We start from the raw sequence: 6,365 nt of genomic DNA, 5'->3' as shown, positions 1-6,365 counted from the left end.
TTCTGCTAGGTTGTAGACAGATCCTCTGACCCTTAATCCATTGCAGAGCCACGGATTATACTCGAGATAAGGAGCTAAACCATGACCTTATGGCCTCGATGTGCTGTCAGTGTACTCCGAACGTACCTCGATGGCGGGAAATAGACTCCTCCAATTTTACCGCACACAGATAGTCTCTGTGTTTCCTATATCAAAGTGATAGGAAGCGTTACTGAATCTTAGCCTCGAGTCCATTATTACCATGACATCATCCATAAATGAGCATTAAATTCCATAGTCTCGGGAACCGTGCGGGGCCACCGTCATATGTGGCAATCGAGGAGTCCATGAACTGCTATAGGTTCGCCCCTTCTGCATCCCTGATCGATTCCTATAAAACGCTCTGATTGCTTTGGAACTGGAATCTCAATTTATTTGACATATTTTCATCTCTCTCTCTTTTTTCGGAAAGGCTTCACCATTATTAATGGCCAGGACTTGCAGGGCGGTACCCCATTGGAACGACACTGCATCATCATCTCAGTCGGCTAGGGGGGAGAATAAATTGGTCCCTTCTTTGGAGCAGTAGACCCCTCCCGATCTTTATACATCAAAGGATATTGACACCGAGACTCCCGCGTCTATGCTGGGCCGATGCGAGCATGTATCTCGATACATTAGCGTTGTGACTAATTTCAAAAAACTTGAGGAGTGACTGTCGATGGAGTGACAGTGGAAATTCCTGCCTCTGGTAACGATATTACTGGTTTCAAGGAGCGCTTTCTTTATGTGTATACCTATCCGTTCACCCTGGGTCCCGACGAATCCGTAAAATCTTCTCCTTTGGAAATCGATCCGGTGATCGTCGATTTCTGCATTCTGTATCAAGTGACCCTTGGCCAGATCACCCCGTCTTTTTGGAGGATTGTGCTGATGCTCAGGCACTTTACTGAGGAGATCGCAGGTAAATTTTTCACCCTCAACCATCTAGTCAGATTATACCGTCCTCGGCTGTACCAGGGCTTTATCAAGCTTCGGCAACGATCCAAGAAACCTTTCTTTACGAGCGTCGATGAAGGGAAGGACCGGGGGTGGATTAGCAGGTTTGTTCGGGTGCAAACCTCAAACATTATCCCGGTCCAATGGAACAGTGGAACTATCGGCGTAAGTATATTTTCCCTCTAATTGTTTCTCAATTTTTCTTTCGAGCATCGTGATAACCTCTTGTTGACTTTCTCTATCTTCTCCATGGCATCCCGAGGAGACCCTAGACTTGGCGAGGTGGATCGAGCGCTTGGATAGGAGGTTCCTGTATCATCTCCAGTCCTGGGCCATCATGGCGGAGAAGCGCTGGGTGGCCATGAACCATGGTGAGGTTTCTTTTCTACATGTGTCTCGTATTTTGTATTCCCATTAGGATCTAATTAATGGCATTGTGCATTCATCGTGTTGGTGTAGGCCTTGGAGAAAATATGCTGATGAGGCCACCCCTGGTGGTGAAATGGAGGCCTTGGGGCTCGGCACGAACAAGAAAAGGAAAATAAGAGTGGTTGTTTCCCGACATGACGAGACTGCTATCCCGACCTCTGATCTGGATTCTGGTGTCAGCAGGGAAGATGATGATAATGGTATTCCGTTGAGGACGCAGTCGAGGCCTAGTGAGAGGTGTTCGCATGTGCCCCGGTTGGATGCTGCTGAGTCCGGGACAGCAAGGGCCGACAAGGCTAAGGAGCCGGAGGTCATTGATGAGGATGCCTATGTGGTTTTGAATCACTCGGCCAGATTCGATGTAGCTTCTACCAGCAGGGCTATGAGTTCAGATGGGACGGAGTTCGGAACCTTCTAAGGGCATGGGCCACTATTTTTAATTTCCCTATTATGCCATAGTGCAAAGAGATATATGAGCGTGTCATCTCTTGGCTCCGTAGGGAACTTGCACGCCACGAGATGGAGCATGATGCCATTGCTTCGAAATTGCAAGACTCAGAGCCTCGAGGCGTTCGAGGAGATCAGGAGTTGAAGGAGCATCGAGCCTCTTTAGAGGCGGTACTTCGGGAGAAGACCGCTATTGCTGCACAAGTATTCTTCTTTTTCTTTTATATCTGATCCTCATCTCGGTATCTCTATATGTGTTTTGTGTTCACATATTCGCTGTCTTGCTTCTCGACGAAGGTTGAACAGGGAAGCTCGAGGATCGTCGAGTTGGAAGCGAAGGTCTCCCTGCTTAGGGATTGGAATGAGAATGCGACCGGGGAGTTGGCGACATCATGGAGCCTTCGTGCAGATGCCCGTAAGGAGATTGTTTCTTTTTCCGTGGCTAAGCTCGATATCGAATGAGATGCTACTACTTATAAGGCGGACGCAGCTATGGTGCATGCGATGGCTCGTGACATATCCCTGGTGGCTGAGCAGAAACTGGTACGTGACGTAGATCATACCAAGGTGAAATGGAGAAGAGAGGTCTTGGAAGAACTCAAAGCCCGGGGCTTCGAGTTATCTACTGACATGAACGAGGCCCGTATGACAGAGGAGGAACTGGACCGTTTAGTTGTTCCCAATGAGGGCGAAGAGTATAGCAGCGAGGAGTAGTGTCCGAGCCTCCCTTCTCTTTTTTGTATGCCCCTTTTTCTTTCTTTTTCGTTTCATATGTTCCCTCCTCCGGGAAACGAATACTGCAAAGATGTACGACTATTTTGTTAACATATGAATGAAGCCATTATTCCGGTAGTTCTTCTTGCTTCAGGGCACTGATTATCGGGCCTTCGGAGCCTTTTTGTATTTTGTTGCCGAGGTTGAGTTGATAGCTTCTGTAGACCGACGTTGGGGTTTCCCCGGGCCCCCCTTGCTTTCACGAATCACGTGGGAGCCTGGAGTAATTCCGCCATTGCATTACTCAAGTGGAGGGTGACGTTAACGCGGCCAAAATTAATTGGCATGTTTGGGCAATTGGTCGGTCGTTGCATGGCCCTTATATATTCGTCTATCCCTCCCTTAAGCGATGATTCTACAGTTTCCTTTTTTTTATAATTTCATTTCTTCTGTAGAGCCAGGTGCCCTTTGTGAGCTTTTTCACTTATCTGCTTTAGGTGATTTATGCCTAGATACTCCTCTTCTTCCCATTATTCTATTGTGGCCATGGTTGCCGCTTCAATGTCTGGTGCTTAGACGAAGGGGACTCCTTCCTGTTTTCGCCTTCGGCTGGCGATAGTGGCCCTTCTCTGACATCGGGGGAGCGGTGTTCGGAGTACACTACCTCGAGGAGCGTTGTTACACCGGGAAAACCTCCCAATATTCCATGCCACCGGGGGCACGTGTCGAGAATTACCTCTTCGGTGGTAGAGGAGGACCTCGGGGCGATCAGGGAAAATGTGGATGGGGGAAAGCATGGTTCTGCAAGCCCCTTCCCTCGAGGAAAATGTCACGATGTATGTTGAAGGTTTCTTGAGTGTGTATACCAGCGTTCTTGTGTTAGGTTCCCCAAACTGGTTAGTGCTTGATTTTTGTAAAAGGTATCAAGTAATGTTGGCGCAGGTTCATTCCTTCTTCTGGATCATAGTATGGTCGAGGAGATACGTTGCCGGCAAGGCTGGGATAGATTTCACTCTTAGTCACCTCATAAGGTTGTACTGGCCATTATGCTTCCGAGGCCTAGTTGCTCTTCAGCGCAGGTGTACTCGAGCTCCTATAATCGGCGGTCAAAAGGATGAAGACCATGGATGGATAAGCCAGTTTGTTCGAGTTCGGACGACTGACATTATCCCCAGAGAATTCTTACCGTTCCCCGAGAAATGGAGCTCCACACGTAAGCACTGTGTTCGAGCTATCTTTTTCTTCATATGAGGTCGGACTCACTGTGATTTCTTTCCGTCTTTTTTTTATAGCAACTCATTGGTTGCCTGATGAGGTTCCGGACTTAGCCGAATGGTCTCGTAAGCTGGCAGCATGCTTGACTAATAATAGGCACCGGTGGCGAGATCATTCAAAAGGGAGGTGGGAGGTAAATTTTCATGGTAGGTGCTTGGCGTTCTCTTCCAATCCTGCTATTTTCCTTTTTAGGGGCGGCCTCCTCTTTGCTGACCTGCTTGGTTCTCCTACTATAGGCGCCAGGAGTTCATTCGAGGCGAAACCCTCAGTTCAAGAATCGAGGAGTACTGGCAAAAGGAAAGATGTTCCGTGGTGTGACAAGGCTTGCGGTGAGGCACCTTTTGCGTAGCGGCTGAGAGGAAATGATTCGGTCAGTCGACCAGCTTCCGGGACTGAAGCTTTATAGGACACAACTTCGGCCCTCGGTGAGGCTCATCGTTTTGGCCTTGCGGTGAGTTTTCGACCTTGGTAAGGATGTTCCGGCCCGGTACTTTCTTCTGTTTTCTTCATATGCTTAGCTTCTCTCATTCAGGCTTTGACAGGCTCAATGTCGAGCTGCTTCATCACGAGACCTAGCTATAGGAAGATCGGGAAAGGGGAAAGTCCCTCCGGCTTCTATGCGCTGCGAAGAAAAATGAGCTCGTTTCTTTAAGGTGTGGGCCGGATCGAAGCTGTGCTCGGGAGGCCCTCTTGGAGAAATAGGTATTCCGGGGCGAGGTTGGTACTGCCAATCATGAATCTGCCGAGCAGAGAGCACGCATTAATGCTCATTCGGAGAGCAAAGAGAGAGCTCAGGCTGCGATATCCATTTTTGAGGCGCAACTTCAAGCTGCTCGTGCGAAAGTCTATGCTCGGACAAAGATGATCACGAGGCTCTTATCCAAGCTATCGAGGGAGAAAGCCGAAGTGGCGAACATTAAGGCCGAATTCGTGATAAATAACACATGGGCGAGGCAAAAGATGGCGGCCTATTCAAAAAGTGTCGCTGTTATTAGGGCCAAGCTGAAGAAGGCCCTTGATCGTGCAGGCAATAGCATGGAATATGACAGATACAGATCCCGGAGGGAGACCCTCGATGAGATTCATGTCAGAGGATTCGATCTCTCGTGGGAGATCGTACATGCCAAGGGAGTGGAGTTTGATGCCAAGTCTCTGATATCTAATGATGAGGAGGAGGCCGATGGGCCGTAACTGCCAAAAAAGGAAATAAAGGGGGAACAAACATTCCCTGCCTTCTTTGCTTTGTATATATACATATACATCTCACCATACGACGCAGGCCGAGATTGCGTCCTATTATTGACATGTAATAATAAGGACGGGGGAACCACGCAACTTGTAATTTCTGCATTTTTCTTGCTAGAGTTTTTTCACTGGATCGATTCAATCGCGGAGTAGCCTTTAGGCTTGCATTTTTCGATTACTTTCGGGTTCAGTCACTAAGTCGGGATCCAACTCGAGCTTAACTTACCCTCGAGCCCGTTCGGGTTGGCGATAATGGTTTTTATTTTCTTCCCTTGGGCGTTTGGCAATTTTCCGGGACCAGTCTCGGAGTGGCGTTGCGATTGGAGCTGTACTTGACCCTTTAATCTTTCCGGAGGTTCCGGCAGGTGATAGTGGCATCGATGTCACACTCTTGGGAGTATTATGATTTTTGGGTCCAGTCTCCGAGTCTCATTGTGACTCGAGCTGTAATCGACCCTTAAATCTCGTTCGAGCTCTCAGCCAGCAATGGTTGCCTTTCTGTTGCTTGGTCATTGAGACCTTTTGGTATGAGGCCCGGAGGCTTGCTTTGCCGGTGACAATGGAACTTACGTTGTTTGGTCATGGAGACCTTTTAATATGAGGCCCGAAGGCTTTGCTCAGGGTTAACTATTTTGGATCTGATCTCCGAATCGGGTTACGATTCGTGCTCACTCTAATCCTTAAGTTGTCAATTTTCAAGTTAGCGACAATGGCTCTTATGCTGTATGGTCATAAAGACCTTTTAATGTGAGGCCTGGAGTCTTGCTTAGCCGGCGATAATGGAACTTACGCTGTTTGGTCGTAGAGACCTTTTGATGTGAGGCCAGAGGCTTTTTGTAGGCTTTGTTTTCTCTCATTAAGGTTTTATTGAATATTTCTGCCTGACCCGCCGTCGGTTCTGAAAGAAGCTCTATTTCAAGTCGTAGTCGGCAATGTTTTAAGCACCTTGGAAGGTTCATGTCTCATAGGTCGAGTAGATCGACGCTCTCGCGATTTTGGAGCCGACGTGGTCGGGACCCATTTTTTGCCTGTTGAGGGAAGCCTAATTTTAACATGTTCTTTCCGAAGTAGATTAAGAGGATTTTTTAGCGATAGTCGGGCGTCTCCATGTCACGTTTTTTGTGTTGTAGCAGCCATTTTGACCAAAGACATGTGCGTTTGGCCGGAGCCATTTTTGATCCCGAGAAGCAGTTTAAGGCGTTTACACTGAGGGTATGCCCTTTATGGATTCTTACAAATGCGACGTATAGCTTAAACTATGGGATTTTCATGCCTGT

General features: G+C 48.0%; 1 long non-coding RNA gene across 1 annotated transcript; it reads left to right on the top strand.

The window, feature by feature from the left end:
- The first annotated feature begins 428 nt into the window (after nucleotides 1-428).
- On the top strand, nucleotides 429-2,698 carry LOC142176610 (uncharacterized). Its single transcript, XR_012705300.1, has 3 exons — nucleotides 429-1,349; nucleotides 1,438-2,058; nucleotides 2,152-2,698. It is a non-coding gene; the product is annotated as an uncharacterized LOC142176610 (long non-coding RNA).
- Nucleotides 2,699-6,365: the final 3,667 nt, after the last annotated feature.

This window comes from Nicotiana tabacum, chromosome 22 (assembly GCF_000715075.1).
Source record: "Nicotiana tabacum cultivar K326 chromosome 22, ASM71507v2, whole genome shotgun sequence".
Taxonomy (NCBI): domain Eukaryota; kingdom Viridiplantae; phylum Streptophyta; class Magnoliopsida; order Solanales; family Solanaceae; genus Nicotiana; species Nicotiana tabacum.
The sequence above is the reverse complement of the archived record's forward strand: the minus strand, read 5'-3'. Positions and strand labels throughout refer to the sequence as shown.